The sequence below is a fragment of the Argentina silus genome (assembly GCF_951799395.1).
Source record: "Argentina silus genome assembly, chromosome: 10".
Classification (NCBI taxonomy): domain Eukaryota; kingdom Metazoa; phylum Chordata; class Actinopteri; order Argentiniformes; family Argentinidae; genus Argentina; species Argentina silus.
In genome coordinates, this window is record NC_139664.1 from 13,314,333 (window position 1) to 13,340,733 (window position 26,401).

Sequence of the window (26,401 nt, forward strand, 5' to 3'; positions counted from 1 at the left end):
AAAAAGTTCAAAATGATATAGATTGGACAGCTGCTGCTACATTCTGTTGGCTTTACAGAGCTCATATGTTAAACAAAGTTGCTGATGGTATACCGCTACGAACAAGAGTGACATAAATGAAAGTAGTCTGTTGACCTTTTGACTTTTATTTTGACAAGAATTGCGTCTGCAAGCTACTGCTATGTTCTACTGGCTTTACAGAGCTCTGCACGCACGCTGTCAAAGGCTTTTCATGTCAAGACAGACGTGTTGGCCACCTAGCTAGTACAGCTTCCAAGGAACATTCATGCAACATTTTTTAAAGATGGTTTAATTGTAGCGAGACCGTCAAGAAGCACACAACATTGTGATTGAGGACTGCGTATAGTTTGCCTTGCATTGGAAGCCTAATGTTCCTAGCTAATTGGCTAGCTACGCTCCTAGCTGTGGGTTGATAATCAATTTGCAACAACGGTCTACAAATGGCTTATAAACCTTTATTAATGTTTACAAATGCTGAATAGTTTCAACTTTAGATGAGGTACTGCAAACAAATCTACTAATTATTAATAAATGATTAATTAAGGCATTTACAAACTATTTGTAACATATCAGAAACACTATTTGTAAATGTTTTTTAGCAAATCGTTCATTCAACAAAAAGTGTATCTAAACATCAATGAACATTTGTTAATGTTGTACAAATTATTTATAAGCAGTTACAAAATCATTATAACATTTTTAACAAATCATCTATAAATCATTTGCAAATATTTATGAATGTAGTTACTAATAGTTTACGAAGCATTTAAAAACTTGTAGAACGGTTGGAATAATTATTTATTAATAGTGAGTTCATTATTTATTAATGGTTTGTAAATGGCTTAAAAATGTTATTATAAAGTGTTACCGACAAAGAAAGGGAGAATAAAAAAATTAAAATGGTGAACTTACATCCATGATGAAGGGTAAGAAAAGGTCCAGGTTGGACATGTCTATTTGGTGCTGACACATATTGCTGGAAAACAGAAAGGACATTCATTGGTAAATCATGAATCTAAAGCTGGTACTTGCACTCTTATACAGTAACCATGTCATGCATTTGATAAAGGATGGGTAAACTATTGTACCATAATGTATTTTGCACTTTTTTTATACCAGGTCTCTTATTTGCACGGCTAGCAGGTACTGTATACAATGAAGAAAAGGAGCATCACGTATATTTTTTGTAAGGATATCTTTATTGTGTGGCTATGAGACATCTCTTTTGTAGTGTCATTAAAAAAAATACATTATTCCATTCCTTCATGCTCTCTCTCACCCTCCCCCACACGTTCTCAGTTGTAAGATTCCCCTGGTGGCTGAGGCTCAAAGTGATATGCTTCAATGGAGAGTCAGTGATAAACAAAAAGATGATCCTGGCACAGAATACATTGCTTTCCCTCTTTGCCACGTTTCCCCATTTTCTTTTTCTTATCCCATACTCCGTCTGCCTTCTTTTTAGTCTTTTAAGCTAGAGGGAGATCAAAATTCAACCCAGTGATGTGTGACTAACGTTGGGACACACAATACATTGGCACAACTCTTTGATCATAATTCCATTTAACAGAGAGAATGTACAAAGCAAAAAAGGGGGGAAGAGGGAAATGATTGTGCTTGTTACTGTTTCTTCATGCTCCATCAAGCTTGAGTCGGTTGGGTAATGGCAAGAAAACGCAAGGCACGTATTGTACACAATTAAGGTTGAGTTATTCAAAATAAGCCCAGAGCAAAGCTAAGATTTTTCCTAATTTTTCATGAGATACATGCTTGCAATATATGTTCTGATGATAGCTCTCCTTGACAGTGTACACCAATGTTAAATGTAAGTGATCACTTTCTGAATATTCTATATGCCTTCAATATGTATTGAAAGAGCAATCAGTGTTCCTGTAACTGTACAAAAAAATCAACTTGGACAAATAATATTAGTTTTTACTTTTGAATAGTTAGGGTTAGGGTTACATTGTCATTTTGACTGTCATTGTTACATTTGGTCCAAGTTACATTTAATAAAAATGTCACTGGCCTAAAAAACTACTCTTGAAAGTAGGCTATTGAGGATAAAGACATGTTGAAGCGTCAGAAGTAGCAAGATAGAAATGTCAGTAGTTAGATTTTTCATGATGCTATATATTTCTACCGTTGATGAAAGGACACTGAAGACAAAAGATTTGATGTAACTTTCATTGTCCCAGTTAAATATATCTTGAAGTTCTTATCTGTCACAAGTTGGAGAAAAGGTTACATCGGAGGAGTTCTTTGGGAGCTGTCAGAAGTTCTCTCACTAGGTGGTCCCTAACACATTTCAAAAGCAAACTGATGCTTTTGTTGCTGCTATCCAGCAAGGTGAGAAGTCCCCCCAGGAATACTTGATACTTCATGCGTTTGAGAGTTTGACAGAGATGCAGGGAGTGTAAAATAACAAATAATAGACTGACGGGACAGTTAAGTAAAGCTAATATTATAGGTATAGTCAAGATGAGGTAGGCCTATAGTTCACTAGTACAGTATAGCCTATTTTAAAATCTCAAAACGCTGCTGTTACCTATGGATCAGAAACCATGTCTGGTAACAGTATTATGTATGTTCCCTTATGTAAAGATCATGACATCTCATCACATGTGCAGTGGAAGCATGATGTGTGAAATAACAGTCCAAAAAGAAAATCAAGGGATCCCTCAAACAGCAATAGATGTTCAGCTCAAATGGCATTAGAGACTATAAGGCCTTTGACAAATGTGTAAGAGTAACTAGTAAGATATTACCATTGGAACAATATGTTGAGCCCCAGCATGCTGTTAAAGCACAAAATGTACAATAGACAAATTACAGTTAAATCTCAAAGTTTACAAACTATAGGCTCCTTTCTACTGTGTAGATAAGGGAAATGTATGGCTATTGATCTTCTGCAGTGACCTGTTACTGTGTCACACTCCTGAGTCACATGGATGGCCACACAGCTGAATAGTCTACATGTTCAGTAGTGACAAGCTAATAAGACATGGTGGATTACATTCATTGGACAGACCTTAGAATTCCCTCACCTGGTGGCTGTGGATGAAGACACTTCATCATGTCACTCTGTCATGTCCCTGTCAGTGAGAGGGCCACTATTGGATACACTTGACTAAGTATGGCAAGCGGTGAAGTAAGCTGTCTTAATACACTTCCTTTGACACATGTACTGTAGGGAGTCATGTTCATACAGTACTGTACATAGCCAAATGAACTCCACCGCAACCTCTTGCATTGAAGATCTCTCTCTCTCTCTCTCGCTCTCTCTCTCAATTTAATTCAAATCAAAGTCGCTTTATTGGCATAACATTCATGTAGTATGTGTTGCGAAAGCATACAAGACATATAAATGGAAAGAAAACTCTTTCTCTCTCTCTCTCTCACTCACTGGAAAACAGCAGAAATGTTCCTAAATATCTTACCCATCTGCGTCTGCCAATATGTTCTCATTTGTACTGCATGATCCTACACAACATGTTAATGGCATGAATATTAATTTTACAGTAGCTGGAATGGTTAAAACTACCTTTTAAGCTTTTTTAGAACTTATACTGATGATTATTACGCACATTTTCTAGCAATGAGGAAACCATGAACCTATTTTCCAACCTGAAGGTTTGTTAGGCTAAGGCCTCAGGCTTCTGTTACTTATTGGAGCACAAATTAGGGATACAAAGAGGCAAATTAAATATGAAATGTCCATGCATATTCAAATTAGGGCCACAAACACACTCAAAAGAGAATAGTTGGATAAGTACAGCTGGAGGTCATTCATTATGTATTCTTAATTTAGTATTTTTCCTACAAGGCATGAGGTAGCCTACTGTAAGCATTTACAAGAAAGAAGCACTGGAAAAAATATGCACGACCATACAGAGTATGTGATCATTTAACCATGCATATGTACTGCATATAATAAGAATACATTTGATTAAATCTTGAAAAGTATGCTTTTAAATAACTGACTGTGGTTAAAAGAGCATATAATAATTGCATGGATAAGTGCTGCATACAAATCCTCCCATTATAAATGAGTTGACTTGTAATAATCAACTAAACGTGGCATAAAGAAGTGAATAAACTCTATTTGAACTCAGGAGTGGTAAACTCACGTGCCATTCTTGAAACAACCCATTTAAGTGATCTATGCTGTTTTTAAAATGATGCCTTTTACAACAATCTGACACACAATAGAATTGTTTTCGTTCATGTGCATACAGTAGACGTACTCAACCCCGACCTCTCAATAGGAAAGGGCCGAAATGCTTGGAGAGGGTTGAGACTGTTAATGACAATACCAGTCCCCCTCTGTTGAGCTAACATTGAGTTCCTAGGGACCTCCAGGGGATGCTCCTGTTCATCAGTTTGAGAGGCAGGGCCAACAGAGAGAGTGAGGAGGAGTGCAACCACCACGCACTCTGGCCACCTGCAGCAGGCAGCACACAGGAAAACCGTTTAGCGCTCTAGCTAGTAAACAGGGCCTGTGTTCCACCCCACAGCCCACATCCCACTCACTGCTGCTGCTGTCTCCTGTGAGAACAACACTAACAACACTGCAGAGGGAAGTTCCACAAGCCAGCTGCACAACAAAAACAGTGCATTGCTGCTCAGTCAGTAGCACATCCTCTCTCGCCACAAGCTGGGTTATGACGTTGATGTCTTGAATTGCAATGTATGTCAGAAATTCAGCTTTGAATACAAAAACTAAACAAGAATGTTTGCTTGGACACCCAAAGCATTTAACACCCTTGTATGTACAGAGAGGACACTGTTTGCACTTGTTACGTCCTATAAATGAGGATGCCAATAAACTCATCTAATAATTAAACTAGAAGTTCCTCTGTAAATTACACAATAATATGACCAACATCATCTTCAAGATTCATGGCAGTTCCGTCGTAGTGGTCATAGACTGACAGAGGATTAGTTACTCTCGGTAGGAGTCATTCTGTAGGCATCTGGACTGCTGGACCATATTTGCTTTGACAGCTCTGACTGTAACCTATGGTGACAGCAGATGTTCTGTACAGGCTCAGTGGCACACATGCTCAGTCTATCCAGTAGAGGCAGTGCAAGGCAAAGAATGAGAATCCCACATGCAGCGGAGTCAAACTGTTTCATAGCACTCATTAACTATGTTAGTATCAGGTTAGATCTTAATTCCGTAGGCTGGCAGTCAACGTCAGCAATACAGCATTCTACAGGGTAAAATAGCTCATGTACAGTCATGAGGCAAAGGCAACTGTCACAGTTTCCTTCCTTCATAGCACATGAGGTATTGAATGTTGACAACAGTGCTAAATGCTGCCTTTCTTGGAATTAGAAATATACATCCCTGCAGGTTCAACTGTACTGAAGCGTGGTTGACCTGTCTGTGTTCCTTACTCCCTGCTTTACTGTGCTTTCTACTAAATTACCTCTCACTGACAGAAATCAGCTTGAAGACAATATATTTGATGGATATCCGTTTGTCAGTCAAGTAGTGTGAATCAGTGGGCATTCTACTGGTGAGTTATTGAGCACCTGGTGCTGAATAGCAAAACAGCACAGAGAATGGATGGAGCGCTTGGTTGTGAGAATGTTATGTGACTGCAATCCAAACTAGAATGTAAAGTTGGTCCATTCCATTTATGCAAAGAGAGATACATGTACTAGGATTGATACACAAGTGTCCAGGGGAAGGATATAAACTATTCATTTGAAGGAAATAAATTAAAATGTTCTAAAAGTGTATGCTGTCTTGTCATGTGGTGTCATTTGTTTTTTTATGTGTTAGCTGGCTTTGATCTTATATGTCATCTGAGCATGTGAAATGTGTGTGCTTTCAAATGTTACACTTTTTACATCTCTTACATCAGGCATCAGAATAGGATATGGTCATTGACGAATTTAACTCAGTTGCCATAGAGACAGATTTCACTCTTTATTTTCAATGAACTGCGATATTTCAAGATTCTGGTCCACCCCTTCTGCCCCCCCCATCCTTTCTCATATTCTATTCCAACTTTGCTTGAATCATCTGAGCACCTGCACAGTAATTGTCCTGCTTGTATAGAGAGCAGAAAGGCAATGGCTGTCTCCATCTGGAGAGGGCGTAAGGCTGGGCCTGCTGCTGGGTGCTGTCGAGGAGGCTCTGAAACACAAGCGGGGCAATCCCTGACTTCAAAGTGAATGTTTAATGAAAGTGACTGAGCGGTATCACATTGAGATAACGGTCTAGACGGTCACATTTGAAACTGATCATTTGAATTACAAATGTTTGTGTGGTGTCAAAGGCAGGGCGTTCCCTTTCAGTTCACACCAGGACGAGGAAGAACAGATACTGTATATCTGAAGATATAATCGGGGGGACATTTCGGAAACTGCACACTATGTCATCATCGTTGTTGAATGAATGATTTTGTTGCATGAATATCTGTGTAAAATGCAGACAGGCCTGATGCAAAATGGAAGCAGTTTGCTGTACACTGACAGAAGAGGAGAGGTAGTAGCTTCCAGGTATATTTAAAAGGGAAACTTCACCGATTTTTTTACCTTATATTCATTGTCTCCAGCACCATGCCAGTGTCTACATATGTGAAAACTGTTATTTTCTAAGTTTTATAGCCAAAAAGATAAGAGGTCTTAAGGAAATTACTGCCTATGATGTCATTGGGGGTAAAAAAAACTAAAAACAGTTCAGTGCAGCCACAGATTAATTCCCCCTGGCTAGAAACTTGTAGGTTCTGAAAATCACTGAATTGAAAAAATAATTACAATGACATCAGAGGGGGTAATTTCCATAGGACTTCTTGATCCTTTTGGCTTCAGAACGTAGAAAATCACAGTTTTCAATATGTAGACACTGGTATCGTGCTGGAGCTAATGAATATGAGGTCAAATATTGGTGAAGTGTCCCTTTAAGATTTTCCTAGACATCTCTCTCTTGTCTCAGTGACACAAAGTGAAGTAACCCAGTGTCTCTTTACAGTTTTGTATCCTGAGCTGTTGTCCTGGGATTGTCAGTGCTGTCTTATAAGAGCCTGGAATGCTGAGCTGTGGATCCTTACAGCCTAACTCCTCACAACGCCCCCTCATCCCCACACCCTCCTCCAGCCCTCCTCCAGCCTTCACTCCATCCCAGACACCATTAAGCTGGGCTGCTACACAGCCAGAGATAAAAGGCTCAAAACTGGATGGAAATCCAATGAGCTACGAATCCCTAACAAGGCGCGGACTGCAGTCTTTTGTTGGAACCTGATTAAAAGTAATCTAGAGGGGTAATAACCTGAACTTGAAAAGCCATTTTCTTAGCTCTTATTAGCATAACACATACTCACAATGGCCCTATTGTTTTTTTTGTTTTTTAAGTTTTTTTCACTTGCCTCACTTGCTCTCTACACAGTACAAGAAAGCTATGTCATGTTAGACCAAATCATGGTCTAGTGTTAAGATAATGGTTCAGATGCTGGAATATGTATTACCTCTAGATCCCAGAAGCACAATAGCTCAAATAAGTATGTTCTTTATCTAATTAGTATTGAATTTTAAGAAAATCGGAAGCGACATCTACTGTATGCATACAGCTGTTGCCAGGTCATTGCCCTTGAGGAGATAGAATCAACATAGGTCAAGGAACAAGTCAGCTCCTGTCAGGGAACAGCCTGGTGCTCCTGCTGTATGACTTATCCCTCTTACAAACAAGATGTGACTCTTTTTCTGAACATAAACCGTGGGTCGTCCTGACCCTTCATTTAATGGTTCAGATAAACAACTACTCCCTGGGACGTTTCCAAACAAAAACTATTAATAGATAAAAATAGGTCATGTTGACATCTTCTCTGACTTATGACAGTCCATGGTTGAAGTTCAGCTTCTTTCTCTTTCTCTCTCTCTCTCTCTCTCTCTCTCTCTCTCTCTCTCTCTCTGTATGAATGTTCAGTTGCAGACAGACGTGATTCATGCTCTGTGTATAGGTAGACTTCAGGAGTTGACATTAGCTGCAAGCACCTTCAAGTGCATGATCGTTTTCCCCACCTCTCACGGCATCACAGTCTTTCTTCTTAAGCCTAGGGGGGCAGTGTTACATTGCAACCATTTTTCAGTCCTTGGCAGCAGAGAGAACTTCGCATATGTCCACAAGGCCTCGCTCTCCCATGAGAGGCTTTTGTCAGAGACTTTGGCTCACAATAAAAAAGTTCTCGATGTTAGATATCTATAACTACTTCTACAAAGTTAACGTAAAACAGAAATAACAGGAACGAGTATGTTACTGAAACAGTAGATATACAAACATGAATATGGCTGACAAATGTTTTCTTTGTGTCTCTCTTGGGCTCAACGTGGAGATTTATGGTATTACTCAATAGGGGATTCTCTGGCTGAGCAGCAGAGTACAGTGACATACACAGTGAACTTTACACGGCTCCGATAAAGAATCCTTGTTTTAGAATTCATGGAGAGTGTCTTGCATAGAGGACAGATTGTTGTGGTGTGCTGTGTGCAAAACAGACCTTTGATTTACATCACTCCTTTTGATGATGACATACGGTAAGAATACTCTCACCACTCAGAACAACTTTAAATCTTTCACAATAATACAGCCAACAATGTAAATCTCTATGATGAAAATACAGTTATGTTATTTTGGCTTACATACAAACAAATGGAAGTTAGATTGTTTCAGATATCAGCATACGTTCTCTGTGATAAAGGTCTTGCATATGTTTTCCATTAATGAGGAGGAGAATAAGCAAGCCACTGAGAGAGCAGAAGGACCATACTGTATTCATGAGAGCTGTAGTGTGGAGGACTTAGGGTCAGAAAATGTCAGTGTAGTCCTTCAATACAACCACACATGCTATTTTACTGCTGAGTTGTAGCCCTCCCAGCCATGTGGTAGATGGGGAGTGGGTGTGGACCAGGACTCTGGGCCCTGGCGTGCCCCACAACCAGGGCTTTGACTCTGGCTCTGGCTCTGCATGCCAGGCTCAGGCCTGTGCTGGGACCTCTCCAGATGGCACTCTCTGATCATTTATTGATGACGAAGAACAGAGAGTTGCACCCAGCTGCTGTGTTCACACTCCCCAGGCCACCCACAACACCAGAGACTGTATTTCTCTTTCCCCTCTCTCTCTCTCTCTCTCTCTCTCTCTCTCTCTCTCAGAGAGCTAGCATGTTGTGTCACTGAGTTTGTCACACAGCAGGGGTCCAGGGAGAAACTGTACAACTTGCTCTAACAATACTTACTGTAGGTTATTAACTGTTCCTTTGGCCAGCAAATCAAGTCACTCCTTCAGCCCTCTTCCCCAGCATGTCTGAAACACAGAGGTGTAGTCTGTCATTGTGAATACAGAAACATTCAAACCTAAACTCAGAGGTACTTTAACTCACATGGCAGCCATAAGAACACAAACTGAGATAAAGGAAGGAGAAATATGTTTTATATCCAGGTTTTGTTGCAAAAGGAGATCATAAAAACATTCCCTTCCTGAAAGTATTATAAATAGTCTGTGCATATGCCTTTGAAGTCACACATGGGAAGCTGATGTGATATATGATGTACTTTCCTCTACCCCAAAGGTGCAATTAATGCCTACATGCATTGTTACACACACCAGCGGTCCACCGGTCACCTCTGCTTTCCCCATGTGAGAGAGGGTCTGAAGGACCAAAAAAATCAAATGAAAAGGACCATGTGAAAAACTAACTGTTAACTTCAGACAAGTATGTGATTCCATATGTTGCCAGATGTGGTGCTATGAAATAGTCTCCTGTGGGACTGCTGGAATGTACAGTTGCCGTGGACATACAGTGGGCTTCTGTGTCTTATTTTTTCCCCTGACTTTGTGGATGGAAATGCCTGAGCCGCCCCCTGTTCCCCCTGTGACCCTTCATGACCTCTGGGAGGATTAAACCTCAGCAGGGGCCTCCATTGCCAACCTGTCCTCCACCCCAATAACCTATCTGACAGGACTGCAGATGTTTCCAGACCCTAAAAACCCTGACGGAGGGGCTGACTTGTACATCTATATTTTCTCAGTACTTTATGGCAGAAATGCCTTCATATTAGAGTACCAAAGCAGGTCATAAATTGTGTTAACATAGGATAAGGATCAGAGAACTCTACATCTGTACAGAAACCCTGTGTGTTTGTTGATAAACAAATCCAAAATCTAGTATACATAAATGATAAGCCAATAACTGCAATTAATTAGATAAGTGTTGGATAACACAATAATAATAAAAGCTCTGTGAGTTAATCAATAATAATAATACTAGAAGAGAGTCGATACAAAAGATCTTATAGATTCCATTCAGAGATGTTCAGATGTTTATGTCTCCGTACCTCAGAGCACATAAACAGATGTGGATACCAGCATGCGTAAAAGTATGCCACCAGTTATAATGACCGAGAGGCTTTATGTGAATCAGTTAACACCTGGCAACAACCCATTAGTATGAGGAGAGTTTTATAGGAACAACTAAATAAGGCACTTCAAACAGTCTTTTTCGGTCAGTAAGCCCTGCTTCCTCCCTCAGCTCTGTAACTAATAAGGCAGCACAGCCACCCCCAGGTCCTCTCTGCTTCTCCCACATCCTCCCTCCAGACAGTTCAGGTAGAGGCCTCACTGAGTGGGAAGAGACAGCTACAGTACAACAGAACTGAACAACAGCTACAGAAGGATGGGGTGCAATGTTCAAACAGTGTTTGGTGTCTTGGTGTGTTCGTATGTAACAATATAACTACTTTTATTAAAGGTCCAGCATGGAGTTTTGTGTGTTGCTGCCCCCACTGGCCACACTGAACACGAATGTGCATATGGTATGCTTTTAATGCTATGCTTTTAATAGTGCCAGACAAGTGCATATCCTTGTAAAACCAAATAAGAGATAGGCACGTAAAGGCCAGTGTCCTACCTGACACCAGATTTTAGAAAACATTTTTTGGACTAATACAGCACTCTTAACTGAACGTTATTCATCAAATGATCTAATTCCTTGATGGCTACCGATTTATCATGGCCATTTAGCACTATTTTAAAGCTAAAATCTACATACTGGACCTTTAAGTTACTTTTTAACATTTGCAATGTAGTAATCATCCTTCCCAATTGCAACGTGCACCTCATTTTGAGGTTTGAAAAAAGGCAAAATAACACAAGGGGCCTATAAATGGTTATTCCAACAAATACATTTCTCATGTGTCATTCATCTACAGTGCACTCATGATATAAAGCAATCATGTTACAAGTACATTACAGTGTCACCAGAAACCAGCAGGTGGTGAGAATAGCATTTCATGATCAATACATTACCTTTAATAGAGTGATGAGGTGTAGATGATTGGAAGACCACTGTATTCCAAGGACAGCCATCTGGAAGAGAGAGACACATGCTTAAGTTCAAAAGCTGTGAAAAAGCTCCCGGTTAGGCCCAAGTAGGGAACAAAAACAAAGACAGACAGACAGATAGGGGGCCCGTGGTGTCTGCAGGCTTTGGAATCGGGGCAGATGGCCCTATGTGCAGACGCATGGGGAGGACCGGTGCAGGCTACCTCACACACACACACTTTGGAGTGTTTGTGCTGCAGCTCTGACACACGCAAAGGAGCTCAGCCCTTAGATCTACACAGCAGGTGTAGGGTCATGCAGACAGACAGACTAACAGACAGAGGTATCGCAGCCAGGATTAGGTCTTTTTGCCACTTTGAGACCAGCAAAAATGCATTGGCTTTGATGTAATGCTGATGCTAATCTTTTTGTTTTCCTAATCTGGCTCTATTGAGGATATTGTCAGGGAGAAACAGGGCGGTCTGTCCACTGAGCTCTTTTTCCATGCAGGTATAAAATCAAGTTCTCAGCAATTTGAGAGCCAGATATAAGATTGCTTTTTTTAAGAGTCCATATCAGACAGCTGGAACTCCTGTAATTCTCCATTTGTTTCCTTGTGACGGAAAACTTTATAGAAAACACAGTTTACAGTGTGCATAGAAAACTTCCTTTTGTTAATATGTTGAGACTTTTATGCGCAAATAATAGATATGCTCATGCAAGTATTATAAGGTTCAATGATATTCATGATGAAGTAGCAACATATTTTACAAGAGAAGTTATGGTTCAGTTTAAGCCCTAAATTCAGCTGTGAATATTTAAGTTCAATAAATCTCCCTTAATGAGACAATAAAACAGGTAAGGAAATCATAGAAACACATGGAGGTAAAAGTAAATGCTATGAAATCACCATTTCTCAGGACTTTCCTCCATGAGGATTTTTCTCAAAGCATCTCTATTTACCTTTCAATGGAGAACTAAGTTTGCAAATACATATATTATATAATGGTATTTACAGGTATTTATTTCACTTTTGTGTTAATGTGTCAAGAAGAAAGAGTGAGAATGTAAAAAAGCATGAAATAAACAATCAACAGGAGGTGCTGTTTTACATTAATTGAGCTACTAAGTAGCAAGGAAGAGGACCAGAAACCAGGGTATTAATACAGAATCTGTTTTTATTGTATCAGTATCTCCACTTAACATCACTTTACATCTGTACCGGCTTTCTATTCTCTATACACTGAGTGAATCTGTAAACTAAGAGATGGGCTGAAAGTTATTTGATGTGTTTACACACAGATTTTGGCCCAATAGCAACTAAATGCAGTCAAACAATCTGTTCGACTGATGTTCTGATTGTACTCCTGGTGTGCATTGATTTAGTGATTACCTATTCTGAAACTGTCATAGTTGTCTCCAAAAGTAAAGGTCACCTTCTACACTGAAAACTAGAACAAACAAGAACGCAACTCTCGTGTTTATGCATCGTTTTTTCATAAACACCTTTTCATCAATCTCTTTGAAGGACATTGCCTTCAAGGTACAGCTGCCTTCAAGGCACTTTTTCTCTTTAATTCTATTCCCACAATATACCTCCAAAATTCTCAACTTCACATCCCATTGTTCAAAGCCCCATGGAGCACAGGAGATAAAGTCAATGTTGGAGTTGGTAAGCTACAACTGGGAGAGTGAACACAAATCCTACAAAGAACTTAAGTCTGGCTGGGTTCCTCTGTTCAGCTGTGTTGGGAACACAATCAAAGGAAAAGTTGCCTGCGGGGCAGATCTGCCTGGAGCCTAAATTGATTTACAAAAAAAGAAAACAATTGATTTAGGGCATAAAATGGTGATGTACCCCATTAAACAGATAGCTTGTTGAAATGTGGCTATTTTTCATAATCATATTTTTTAAGGGTTTTAAGGATTTAAGGATTAAGAATTCCCCCAGACCACTCTCCATATTGAAGTAAGCATGCATTTATATTTTACATCCTAATTTGGTAACTTAATTCTTATTACTTGCCATTATTTTTATGGTGTGATTGTATGGCTGCATTTCTTGTAATTTACTCACGATTTCGAACAACTCAAATGATTCCAGGATTACACTTCAATCATAAGAGCACAAACTATTTCTTTGTGATGCATCTCCTGGCTCCTCACAAAGGTAAGAGGTCAGTCCCTCACTCAATACTTAATTCAGCTGCAGCATCTAGCCTGAGTTTGTTTGTCTGCAGCCTAATGCTCTTGAGATTCCGCTATACAAAGCTACAAAGACAAGGGCCAATAGCCAAGATGGATTCACCTGCTCTCCTTGACTTGCCTCCAAACATAATGGTGGATGAGCCCCAGCACAGGGGCAGAGGTCAATTTTGAAAACAAGGATGGGGTCAAAGTTCATCATGGCCCAACAGCCTCTGGCAACTAAAATGTTAATAGAGCTTCTAGAATTCTGCGCTGGCTAGCATCCTGGCTTGAGTTGGCCATTGTTTAGAGGGCCTCTGGGGCTGCATGGCAGGACTAGAGAGATGACCCTCTCAGAGAGTATGTTTGGTTTGCTGATGCTGGGCTTCTCTGATGGAGCTCCTAAGTGCTACCTCTGAGGACTTTGGCCACCTGCTGCGGGGTACAGCCCATGAGGCAATCTCCCCATGTCCCTTGTTAACCACAGTCAGGTGGCCCTTCCAGTTTCCCAGCACCAAGCAATGTTGTCTTTGTTCTCTGTTTTTAAATTGGGTGTTCAATAACTAAAAAATACAGTTGCACAAACTTTTTGAAATGTTTTAACATTGTCAGTCACTCACATTGTGCTTATGACAATTGATAGGTCACTGATGATACGCCTTACTTTCAGAATTCACAGTGGCACTCAGAACGCAATTTGATTTACAAAGCTCTAAAGCTTGACTAATGGCATAAAAATGTAGATTGGAGGGTTTATTCTAACACAAAAAAACACATCCCTCATTCCAATAATAGCCATACACTATACAACATGTTTTTTTTTTTTGTTACTGTTAAATCAAACTGATGTTGTGAGGGGTAATTATCATAACAAGGAGATCAAATGAGGTAGTTACAGCTTGAATCATAAATTGCAGTGAACGTGCCGCAGCAAATACACAGTAATTCACATCAGTATTCATGAGAAGAAAAAGTCAGGTATAAATTTGATCCAACTTCTCTATACTTGTTCTCTCAAGATATGTTCAGTTGTTCTATAAATGAAGGACTCATGTTTAATTTACCTTGCTTTCGAGCACTATTGAACATTTTCAATGCCACAGGAATTACATTGTGGGTACAACTATGGCTTAATTATTTGTTTTCACTGCTGCACTATGTGAGGGTTTCATAAACCCAAAGTTTACATCATCACAATTAACAAAAACATAATGTACACCAGACATGAAGGGTCCTGGCGCATGACTGTATGTTCCACCCATGATGTTCTCAGGGTCTCCATTGCCAGGACTTAATCTAAAACACTTTTTGCAGGGGAACATATGTGAACATTACAGTACGCTCTGGTAATTGGGCAAGGCGAGTGAGCAGGAATGCTTACACTGGATGTGGAGGACCCTGCAGGGGAAATGAATGGCAGGCAGTGTTGGGACCGCCCAGCACAACAGCCCTGTAATGGACAGATTGGGTGAGTCATAAGACTCATGCTTAAACCCCTGATTTTAACAGCAGGCCCTGACTGCTGGGGGAGACATGGGGGAGACTGTGGTTACACTTCAGTCGACCGTTAGTGGCTCTCTATGGGATTTGGTGGGACTTGGTCATTATGTCTCATCATCAATCAGGCATCTCTGTCTTGTCTCTAAGACCACGGAGCTCCGTGGGGAGGTGCAGTACGGGTCATCAATTGTCACTTCCTTGACAAGAGAGCCATTCTAAACATGGATACTCTGAGGAGTGTAGCCTACAGTATATACCAGGTGGGGGAAATTCCTCATGTTAACAAGCTATAAGCCATTGCATTGCACCATTGATAAGAAGTAATGGGATGGGTTTGAAAACAAAGGTGAAACACCAGGGGAACGCTGGTGTTGATAAGTACGTATAATGAGCATCTCAATGTCAAAAGGTTAATATCATATTCCACGCTGACATTTGCTTGCTAAACATAAGCTGGGTGAAGCTTAAGCTGCGAATTAGAATAAGGGTTGGTAAAAATGTTCTCCCATTGCCATTTGTGGCTAATATTGTAAAATTAAGTATAAATAAAAGATGGAACCCAAAACAGAACTTTCATCTTAATCAAAACCTCTCATTAGTCATTCCAGCCAAGCCATTCCTTGATCGCATTTTCCCCGGCAAATGTAATTAAGTGTGAGCCTTTAAGGATAAAGTAAGCTTGTTAATAAGTTCTGGGAGTAATGAAAAACACCCTTTTCTTTATTGCTTTCGAAATTATATTGAATCTAATAACCAAGAGCTGTGAGATCACATGGCATTCTATCAGTATACCGTACCTGCCAACTTGGAGATAAAATGTAGCGCATGGATTTTTTATGATCTTCTCCAGACCAATCCTGTCTTTTTGAGCCCAGTGACAAATAAAGTGGACGATTAAGGCATCGGACCATGGCAGAATTGGCTGATTGCGGACTAAGAGAAAGTGCTCAGAGAACAAGATCTAATAACTGTTACACATTGGTTCATTAACTGAAGATTGATTGGTGTGGATTAATTGATGTCTTTTAAACTGAACTGGTGTGTAAAATCTTTGGAATCAAGTGGCATTCCCTGATTAGTTTACAAAAAGCACTGGTCTCCTTCATGGAAATCAATATCATTGGCACTTACACTAAAGACAGACAAATTTGTATAATACAAGCAGCGGTCTCCAGAACCTCTCAATGGCTCAAACCATGTTCTCAATAGTGAATGTAATTTGTGGGGAACAAAAGTCCTGCTAAAAATACTTATCTTGATGTAAAGCCTTGTATTTAGCATAGAAATACTAACAATTATTCAACTTTAAGTTCATGTCTCTTTTTCCAAACGCTAACCTACTATACTTACTAAATATGACACGTCCGCTCAACCTGAAAGCTTTCATCACCATCTTCATCACCATACCTATGGCTAGAAGAATAGGCATATCTCAGCAAATAGAGACACTCCTTTGAAATGTTACCTCTGTTCAAAAGAGAACAATTGCAGCTCCAGCTGAAAGTCTTTACTCGGTGTCCCAGTGAACCTGAGAGAGCATAAAATATCCCACAGAGCTGGAGCATGGATCATGGTAATTGCCAGCAGTACCTTGGGGCTAGAGTGATGAGCTCATTATTTTTCCCCAAACCCGTAAGTCTCTGAAAACACCAGTGGAGTTCACAGTGTGAGCAGTGTCTCAGGCATCCCCCCTCCCCCTCCCCCTCCCCCTCCCACTCTCTCTTTCTCTCTCTCTCTCTCTCTCTCTCTCTCTCTCTCCAATGTTTATCACAACAGCAACACAACACCTTATTAATCATCATAGTTTTGTAGCTTTGAGAATTCACAGGGTATTTTTGTTCCTTGTGAGGAAATATGAGTGTGCCTACGAGTTTGCCTTTGCAAATGAGTCACCTCTTTTATTCATTGAGAACAGGTAAAGTGGAGGTGATGTAGAGATCAAGCTCAATTGTAGATGTGAGATTGATATATTTCAATGAGAACACATTGCTGAGTCATCATGTCAGCAAGAATAAAAATTGTACACCAGACACCTGCTGATCCAATTACTGATACAAAGGAAACTAAATAAAAGAAGGGACTTTGAATACATATGACACATTTTAGGCTGAACTAAGCCCACTGTACAATGCATTATTCATACTTTCTCAAGTCATTAGGACCAATTGACGCATGGTACCATAGGTGATACTTATCCTGTGATTCATTTGCCCACACTACAGTAGCTCGACGGAATTAATTAATATGAGCTAATATGATTGTATTCAGGTATGTTAGTCCTGTACTGTACTTGGCTGGAACAGAAGCCTGTACACACTTTGGGTCCCTAGGACCAGGATAGAAGAATACTGCACCTTTTCATGTTTTTCATTTTATGGGGACTACTTGCTTGTGAAGAAGAGAGGCAGCAGGTAGTAGAAGAACAGTACCTGATGGGAAATCTGTACTGGCTGTATCTAATAAGCACTGTAGACCAGTGCTGTCACAGGAGGCCTGTGGTGGAGTAATTATATCAGCTGACAGAACTGTGGGTACACCAGAGGACGCTTGTCCAACTCAGAGTGGGCAGCGGGCATGGAGAGGGCACAGCTGGCCCTGCTTGGTGTCCACACTCTCCCATTACCATCCCCCAGGGCTTTGGGCGCATTCAGGCTAGAGTTATGACTCGAGCTGGCATGCTGGAGAAGAACGACCCATCCAAAACACCAGAGGGCATGGAGGCTCTATCCAAATAAGATGACTATGGCTGACATACGCTCTGTATGCTGAAGCACATCTTCACTCTCCATCTCTCCCCAGATAGTGTGATACATGAGAACTGACTGCTATGAAGGTTTTATTATATCAGTCCTGGCAAGGTGATGCCTTACCTCTCTGTGAGTTTTGGGAGACGTTCCCACACCCCTGGCTAGCAGATAGTACTACTCTCTGTGTGCACTCCAGATCAAACCCCTATTCCCAGGGACCAGCTGTCCCACACGCCTACGAATGGGGCTTGGGCCATGTGCCTGGCTTTCATGTGCGAGGCAGGATGTTGACTGTGGGAAAGGGGGCTCCGCTTCTCCTGCCTCCAACCCATGACAGCCTCACTTTGATCTCCTCCTCGGCAGAGGTTGTTGTGTCATGCAGCTAAACTTTGCCATATGACGTCCTTTCGAGGCCCTTAAATATAGATTTCCTGCCTTTATTCTATTGCTATTAATTAAAAAAAAATCAGAGAGATCTTTTTCCACAAGCCGGGCTGAAAAAAAAGGTAATTACAGTGACTGTGCGGTCATTTGAGGTTCATGTTATCCTGCAGACATCTCACATTGTGGCTACATCCTGGGATTCATCCGCAGCGTTGAATCCTTTAATCTGTTAACACCTTATTTCATTTCCTTAGTCACACACACTGTTTGTTCAGATCCTCCTACACTATACTGCATTTTCTCATGAGAACAGATACTACTGTACATGTATGCAGTAGACTATATATGGACGATGATAATTGTACAAGGATTTCATTTTGGGCAGGCTTTTCTGGTAAGTATGGTGAGGACTGACATACCATTCTCTAACATATTTGTAAAATGTTTCTGGTATGTTATTCAATGAAACTCTGAAACATAGAGAACAATATTGTTATTCTATATCGTGACAACATTAATTATATTTTATCTACAACACCTGATACACTACTGACTGCTTTAAAGACCCAGTTACAGACATAGTATGTTTTGGCAACTTAGTTGTGTTTGTAAAGTGGGCCATTACCACATGTAGCAGTGTATGCTCTAGAGTTAACCTGTAAACATCAGACTGACCTCTGTAGTGATGAATGTTATCAGAGGCCTGCTGGCCACCAGCTGGAAGTGCAAGCCTCATTGGTCAGATTATATCAGTTTGGTTTGATTTAAGTTACCCTCTGAAAACACAGGAAATAAAGAGATTGGATCAGAACTGAGAACAGCTCAACACACCAATTCTCCAAACCGCCCCTATTAAGTGTTATATAAGTTTGAAAATGAGCCAAACATGTTGAGAGCTGTTGCACACTGCACAGTACCTCATAGCCTGCTCGATTCAGAACGTTGTACCCGCCACTTTGCCTGCCACATTAGAGTAGAACTATTTCATATTGTATACTCTCTCTTCTCTTGATATGAGCTTGAGCCCTAATCACACTTCATGGCTCCACTTTGATGCTCTTATTTGCATCCTTCAACCAGAGACACTTGTGACTTATAAGCCAGAGTGGTGAGACAGATAGAGTGGTACAGAGAGAGTCAGAGAGTGGGAGAAAGTAAGTGGGCTAGATGGGAGAGGGAGAGAGGCAGAGGAAGTGAGGAGGCTGCATGGAGAGCCGGTCAGACAGACAATGTGTCTCTTTGGTTATTTTTATCCCACCATTTGTCCTCCAATGCTCTCTCCTTCGTGCTGCTGAACAATATGGCGTGGAAACACAATCCATGCCTGGAGAGGAAAGAGTTTCCCAGGTCTGCAGCTGTGAGATGAGACCATGGGAAAAAGGAGGGAGGAGAGGACAAATCAAACATGCTGTGGGAAATCAGAGCGCTGCTGTCTGGGTGCCATGGAGGCTGTAAATAAAATCAAACTTCCCATGACAAGTCAGGTTGGCCATATCAGAGGAATCAGCCAGCCCAAGCCACAGATACCCAGTTTCCTGGTATGGCATAACGAGGTAATGCCAATCTGATAATCTAAGAAGCCCTTTTGAATGCTGCAGCCCGTCTCTATTGAAGGGAGGGGAGGGAAGGCTGCAGATGAAACGGTGCCAGTCTAATTCTGATGCTCAGCTGCAGCGAAGGACTACAGCGAGCTGGAATTTCCTGTGAGTTCATGTTCTACCACAAGTCATACTAATGATTGTGCTGCTGTTTATTTGTAAATGTGCAGAGTTCCTTCCTGTCTTGTTTTTCCCTGGATCCTCCTCCTGCTGGAACGAGCAGCAAAAAAGGGCTTTCAATGGAGGAAGTGAGATCGCTCGGAGTAGAGATATCCCCCCAAGCTCGCTGAGGAGGGATTTTTTGGATAACTGCATCTTCAACAGGGAGGAGACCGTTGGGGTGTGTGAGTGGAGGAGGGGGTCACATGACACGCAGGGAGCAAATCAGGAGAGCAGAATTTAGGTTCATTGGAAAGTTTACTGGGTCAGCACAGCTGTAGAAAGAGCCAGCCTATAGGCTTCTGCTACTGTGTCTGTGTCACAGACAGACTGCATGTGCCTGCCTGTCTGCGAGATAGGAGAGGGAGGGAGAGAGAGAGAGAATAGACTGAAGCATAGGGGATATAAGAGAACATCGTGGAGGTTGAATATGGAGGAAATTAAGAGAAATTGACAGTAGAGAGAGAGTTATGACTAAAATTGATGTGCTGTCGTTGATATTATAGGTGATCTCCACATAATCCTTTTTTTTTTTTTTACCACATAATACCCGAAACATATTCCTCAGTGTGCCTGTACTGTATTTACATATGATTTAGAGTGCTGGTGGTGTCATTTTCTAATAATTTGGTCCTGCTGTTTCAATTGCTGCTCTCTCTTTGTTATCATATGGCCAAACAGCATGACACTGTTTACATATTCTCTATTTTCTCTCCATCAGATACCATTCAATACAATCACATACTGTAGAATATTGGCCGTCTTCCAGCACAATGATGGTCTGATTTCCATCTTGGCAATATGGAAACTCAATTCACTTGCAAATGTGTCTGTATAAAACTGCATTATACTTTTATTGTATAGTGAAAACATCTCTAATATCCAACGAAAAATACAGCACTCACTGGCACACCCTGCAATAATGTGATTGTGCTGCGCAGCAACAGAGGACTCCCTACCATGCCTCTGCTGTGTTACAACCTCTTATTGTGAGACGCAGTGCATCAGGCCAAGTGTCACAACTGCATATGAAAAGTTACAGTCATTGTTATTTCATTTTTGTGATTATTTCCAGGCTGCTCCAGACACTGTAAATCAAGAGTGTTTTTTTTATGCAGTACTGTAGGTGTCAGGCTTCTCCAACAGATCTTTAGACACAATGCTTCACTATTCAGTCTCTCAGCTGACAGTAGAGACAAGCTGCTCCAATAATACATGACTTCTAAGCATTGTACTGTATTTCAGTAAGGTCATTTAAATAATCATGATTCCTCACCTCCTCATAATGTTTCTCTTGGGCACATAGTCTCCTTATCTGTGATCTATGTGGCTTAAATGCTTACCTTACCAAACAAAAGTCACATATACCTTAACTGCTATATATGTACCCTCACCGAACACTTTATTAGGAACACTATACTAATACTGGGTAGGGCCTCCCTTTGCTCTCAAAGCCTCAATTCTTTGTGGCATTGATTCCACAAGATGTTGGAAACATTCCTTTGAGATTCTGGTCCATGATGACATGATTGCATCACGCAACTCAGATTTTTCAGGTGCACTTTCAAGCTGTGAATCTCCCGTTTTACCACATCCCAAAGGTGTTCTTATTGGATTCAGATCCAGTGACTGGGAAGTTCAGTGTTCTTCAGTGGTCTTCCCAGTCACCGGATCACCGGACCATTGTCATGTTCATTAAACCAGTTTGAGACGACTTTTGCTTTGTGACATGGTGCATTATCATGCACCATTAGAAGAAGGGTAAATTGTGACCATGAAGGGATGCACATGGTCAGCAACAATACCTAAATAGGCTGTAGCATTCAAGCGATGATTGATTGGTATTAACAGACCCAAAGTGTGCCAAGAAAACATTCCCCACACCATTACACCACCTCCACAATGAGAAGGTGTACAGGTGTTCCTAATAAAGTGTTACGTGAGTGTAATTACCAACAAGAATAAAAAGATAACCATTGCATGAACTTGATAATAGGCTTTAACAGAACTTTTCTTCTTGAAGGATTCCAGAAAAGCTAGACATGTACAATACTTATTTAGTTAAAGATTATGGTGGTTTTATTTATTTTTTATGGTTCAAGAGAAACCTGCACTCACAATCAATGCTGACTATTGACCTTGCCATCATGCTATAGCATTTACATTGCTGCTTGAAAGTATGTGAACCCCTTGTGCAATTATAGATTTTTTTAGTTTTTACCATGAAATCTTTATTTAATCAGAACCAGTCTTTTTTTATCTGACATAACAGGTTTATATTTACCAATTCCATATGTTGGTTTAGAGGAAATCATGCGTGTAGTAGAAAAACTAATTATAAAGAAAATAGTGCAGGTGCAAAAATAAGTGAACCCCAAGTTGCATTGGTTAAATCAAGTAGGTAAGTAGAATCAGGTGGGTAAATAATTGGGTACCAAATGAACCAATCGAAGAAGAGATATTTAGGAAAGAGTGTGGGCGGGATCTCTGATAAATAGAGATAAGAAACCTGGTCAATTTTGTGTTACCCATAGGAAGAGGGTAGTGAAAGCACATCAGTCGGGGGAAGGCTATAAAATCATCTCAACAAGACTTGAGCTCCATCAGTCCACTGTGATGCAAATCATTTACAAATGGAGAGCATTTAACATGACAGCAACTCGGCCTAGAAGTGGACGCCCTTCCAAAATATCCCCAAGAGCCACAAGAAAAATAATAAATCAGGTAAAAGCCAACCCAAACATAACATCTAGAGATTTGCAGACCTCCTTTCTGCATCTCAGGTAACTGTGCATGCTTCAACAATAAGAAGAACACTGAATCGAAATGGCATTCACGGGAGGGTTGCTAGGAAGAAGCCTCTGCTGTCAAAAAATAACCTAACTGCCCGTCTTGACTTTGCTAGAGACCACCTGGACAAGCCTGAAGGTTTCTGGAAGTCCATTCTCTGGACAGATGAGTCCAGAATTGACCTTTTTGGTTACAATCAAAACCACTATGTTTGGCGAAAACCCAACACTGCCTACCACCAAAAGAACCTTATCCCAACAGTCAAGCATGGTGGTGGGAATGTCAAGATCTGGGGCTGCTTTTCCTCCTCTGGACCTGGATGACCACATCATTAAGCGAACCATGAATTCTGAGGTTAGGGAGATTACCAGGAGATTCTTGAACAGAACGTCAAGCCATTAGTCAAGGAGCTAAAGCTGGGCTGAAAATGGGTCTTCCAACAAGACAACGACCCAAAGCATTCAAGCAAATCTACCAAAGAATGGCTCAGGAGAAAGAAGATTTGTGTATTTCTAAATTAGAACAAGGACAATAAGTGAATTACATGTACAAAAAAAGTGGATGTCAAGAAAAAGGTTCAACCTCGTGGACTGTACAAACCCCAGAAAACACACAACACTTAACACAGGGACCTCTCTATGACCTCTAAAGTTGTATTGGATATCATATTGACCTGGGGTAAATTCTGTAAAGCACAGTGGATTCTTTAGAATTAGACCAAATCTGAAAAATGTGTTCTACCCTTGACTTCATTACATCAACACTTATGCAGAGGAGACCTCAAATTATCTTTTTTATATCCTGAAGAAGTTGCTATGCTGGTGTTGGTGGGATATTGAGTTTGGATCTGTAGCTAACAGCGGCATTGATCCCTCTGAGAGGGAGGGAGAGATGCTTGACTGCACTGCCTGGATGACTGCTTTATTCTGCATGGATGCTCCTGAGCTTTCCTTGAATTGCATCATCCACACAGTGGTGTCTTGTTGTTTTTACTGTTTATTTTCAATCCACCTCATATCCTACCCTGAAATCATTTAAATATGGAAGTGTTCTTCAGATCTATGTACATGTCTTATATTGATCCGTTGGGGGAGGGTTAAACTAAAGGTCACTAAGTTAAAAAATTACATAGTTTGGTTGTTCCTATTAAAGCCAAATATGTATCCATTCTGAGAAACCAAGCAGCAACATTATATGCACAGCACCTCACCTGTTGTGGATAAAGGCCAACATGATAATGACTGATAATGGTCTCTAATGCAACTTCACTGGATACATTGCGGCTAAACGTAATTATGACGGCTAATTACCTGTTAAAGGGCACCTCTCAAGAGGTAAACAAACTCATTTAGAAAGAAGCTCCGTCGTGCAAGACATAACATCCCCCATGCAATGACCTTGGACAGATTCAAACAATTAGGCAATTAGACACTAAACAAGTACAAGCAGGCAAGCCGCTCATTGTTACGGCATGACTAGCCAGCTTAGCTGGGTTTAAGCTAGCGATGCAGACAAACAGTATTCTCTCCCAGTACAGAGTGTACTCTGTTGTTTCTTGTAGGAACCTGCATACCAGTGATCTGCTGAAGCACCTCCTCGCCATGGGCCTCTTCTCCACGCTCCACCTGTTGATGGCCTATTCCCCTTAATGATGGAGGGCTTTGATGTGGTGTGGAGGATTTACTTTCCTTTGTGATTGGTCCTAATGAAAGAGGCAGGCACATCAAAAGGTAAGTGGCACCTCGTGGAGGGGAAATGAGCCCACTGCTGGGAGACAGACTATACCCCACATGTCGCAGTGTCACATTGTTAGCCTTCCCCCATGCCAGAGTCACAGCACTTTGGGAATGAAGGCTACTGTACAGTAAGTTTGCATCACAACACTGCCATGTCAAAAACGCAAGTTCCCACTCAATTGGGGTATATCAAAAGACTTGTTCTGTGCAAGGTTGGAGGTGATACCACCAACTGTAAATGTTTCATCATTCGCCTCCTGTAAATTAAATACGAGAGAGCACACATTTCTCTGAGTCCTATACTGTAGGTGTTCCCATTCTCTCCTCTCTGCTCCAGTCCTTCTGACAGGCTTTATTCTATAAAGTTAACAACCACCTTTCATCATCTTGGAGGATATAGGAGATGTGTGCAAGACCTCAATAGTGCTGACCAGAAGTCTGCTCGTAGCTATACTTAGCTCCCTTTGCCTCCACTCCAACCATTCTCACATACTCAACCAAGGGGCCCAGGAGGAAACATTGCTTCAAATATAGAGAATGTCAAGATTTGTGACTGATTATACAACTGACCACTGTAATTCAATACGAATATGACTAAGAACTGTAATAGGAGATGAAATACAATTGAAAGAAATGTGCTGAACTCAAGAGTTGCAGTTGTTATTCCACAATGTTACCATTTATCTATGTCACCATTCTCAGGTGCAGGAGGACGGTTAGCAGGCTGATTTCAGAGGCCAGGGAGGCGTGTCCGGTAGCATGGATCTGACTCTGCACACTTCCTGTGAGGTGATAACTGCTGGCTACAATGCGAGGGGCCACTGTAGTGCAACAGGAAGTGCTTTCCGTTACAGATCTTGGGCCTCACTGTGACCACTTTGGTGTTCGCTAACCAAAGCCAAGTCTGTGTGCAGAAGATATAGAGCTATCTACACAAACCTGACCCTGAAGCAGGTCGCTCCAGTCACTCCCAAATGATCACACTTCTCAAATAACAATTTAACCATGCTCGTTCTTTATGCTAAACACCATTCTTTCATAGATTTCCATACAGTACATATATAAATCAGGTCATTAAGAATTTGTCTGATTCGTTGCTGTAGTGTGAGTGCCTAAATTATCTTGCCAATGGAGTTACTGTACAAATACGCTGCAGACATACAGTAATTCTCAGAGTAGCATGATAGCACATGTCCTCCATGTTGAAGTGTATCCCAAATGACCAGCCAGCGCTGAGCATTATTCATAATCACCCTGCAGACACTTAATGTGGAATACATTAAATCAACCTCCTCCATGTATGTTTTAATGAGAAATTTAACATTGCTTTGGGACTACAAGCTCAAGTCTGTGTACTGTAAGGAAACACACGACATGCTGAATAATTAGTTTGGAGCCACATACATGTTGAATGCCATCTCAACACTATCAAAGCGCTGATGAGAAACTCACCAGTGTTACAGACATTAAAAATGTCCCTCTCAGATAATCTGATCTGATCAACTGAACCTTGATCCCCAGGGTGGCACTGGTGCTCCATGAATAATTGCCCACCTATATTTTAATCACACAGCATGTATGCTCTTTCAAATCTACAGAGTACACAAACAACGTTTGCCCGACTGGACACCACACTAGTGGTCACATGGCACTGCACACTGTATTAATATCTGATTAATGTATGTTCATTACAGCGAAGACATGTAGTTGCATGCTGTGGAGAGAGTTAGACAAGATCACTGAGCCAACTAAGATACTGTGTAGTGTGTACTGTATGACTCCCCTGACACATTGACATGTGTGTCTTGCATGTCTAAATCTGCCAACATGGTATCAATGGCTCAGAACTGATTTACAAAGCAAATGACACTGCTTAACCACACAGGAGTTAAATTTCTGTTACACAATGCCTCTTATTCAACTCATGAAAAATATGACCTGGAAATTCAAAT

At 40.9% G+C, this 26,401-nt stretch overlaps 1 long non-coding RNA gene across 1 annotated transcript in view; it reads right to left on the reverse strand.

Annotated features, from left to right (window-relative positions):
* Nucleotides 1-788: 788 nt before the first annotated feature.
* LOC310810451 overlaps nt 789-26,401 on the reverse strand; it is a 72,136-nt gene continuing 46,523 nt past the window's right edge. Inside the window, exons 4-6 of the long non-coding RNA XR_014554436.1 lie at nt 11,334-11,393; nt 9,265-9,332; nt 789-997 (exon numbers count right to left, since the gene is read on the reverse strand). This is a non-coding gene — a long non-coding RNA (uncharacterized lncRNA). The remainder of the gene's footprint in view (nt 998-9,264; nt 9,333-11,333; nt 11,394-26,401) is intronic.